Source organism: Aptenodytes forsteri, unplaced genomic scaffold (genome assembly GCF_000699145.1).
Source record: "Aptenodytes forsteri isolate BGI_AS27 unplaced genomic scaffold, ASM69914v1 Scaffold76, whole genome shotgun sequence".
In the NCBI taxonomy this organism is placed as follows: domain Eukaryota; kingdom Metazoa; phylum Chordata; class Aves; order Sphenisciformes; family Spheniscidae; genus Aptenodytes; species Aptenodytes forsteri.
This window is the reverse complement of record NW_008794444.1, coordinates 6,316,410-6,317,782: the sequence shown is the minus strand read 5'-3', so window position 1 is coordinate 6,317,782 and position 1,373 is coordinate 6,316,410.

Here is a 1,373-nt window from a genome sequence, read left to right as displayed (position 1 = left end):
GGGGGGGAGTGAGCGAGCGGCTGCGTGGTGCTTAGTTGCCGACTGAAATTAAACCACGACAACATGGAACAGGATCGCCTTGGCTGTCATTCCTCTCTATAGACCATTGCAAAGGATGCACAGAACCTGTCTCCAGCCTGCCTGACTTGCACATTTACAGGGCAGCCAGCCTTGAGACTCAGTTGTCTGGAGAAGCGGCGAGGTTTGCTGATGCATGCCTCCTCCAGGCACCGGTTCCGGTGTCAAAGGTGGCAGGGCAGGAGGAGACATGGTAGAGCCGAGGTAATCACAGGTCTGGCAAAAGAAGGGGACTAAAATGGTGGGCTGACATTTCCCTGAAAACCCTTTCGTTTGCACAGATGGGGTCCACCATTTGCTTCCCTTGCAGCAAGTTGAGGATCTGTATGTACCTTGTCTGAAAGCAGAAGGTAGGACCTCAGTAAGTGACTCCGGCTCCTGTCTTTAATTTAAATGGTGTTTGTACAGAAATTCTATTACATGAAACCTAGAAAACCAGATTGGGAAAATGTTCCTCTGAATATGTAAATAATATTAATGTCTGTCTTTAATAAAGAGACAACTCCAAAACTCCTACCTACTATCCTGATGTGGACATCTTGCTACCTGCCTTTAGCTTGTTTGCCGCTCTGAAGGCTAAGCACTAATACTAGAGAGCAGGGATGTTGTAACAGGGATGCTTGTAACAGGCTGTTCAGCTCTTAACTGCATTGCTCTTTTTTAAAAACAATCTATGTTCAGATTTGGGAAAGGAAGTCTGGTATGAAAACTGCTAGATCACATGCATCTGCTGCACTTGGGAACAATCTATATCTGTCATCATCACCCTGATGGAATCAATTGTACCAGCAAGTATTGACAGCCGCGGGCAGGAGAATAGATCCAGCATTGTGCAGATGTATCTTGATGTTGTCAACTAATGTGCAGGCTTTTCAGCAGTATTGTGATTCCTGTATCCTCTTTTGACAACTGAAGTGCTCCAGCAATGAAAAAGCAATGGCAAAGGGCAGACCTTGCTGCTGAGGTTTCCAGTCACAGACAAGTCAGGCAGGAGTAATCTCTGCAAGCGTCTGGTTTGGGGAGGCAGTTGAGTTTGGACACGCCTTCACTGCAGGCCTGAGGCCAGCCTTGTTTTTCCCACTGGATTATCCTTAAAAGTGCTTCTTGAGTACTTCCCTTTGCCTAGATCCAGACAGTCCTGGACATCTAGAACCATAGAATCATTAAGGTTGGAAAAGACCTCTAAGACCATCGAGTCCAACCGTCAACCCAACACCACCCCCCTCTAAACCATGTCCCTAAACGCCTCATCTACACGTCTTTTAAATACCTCCAGGGATGGGGACAACCACTTC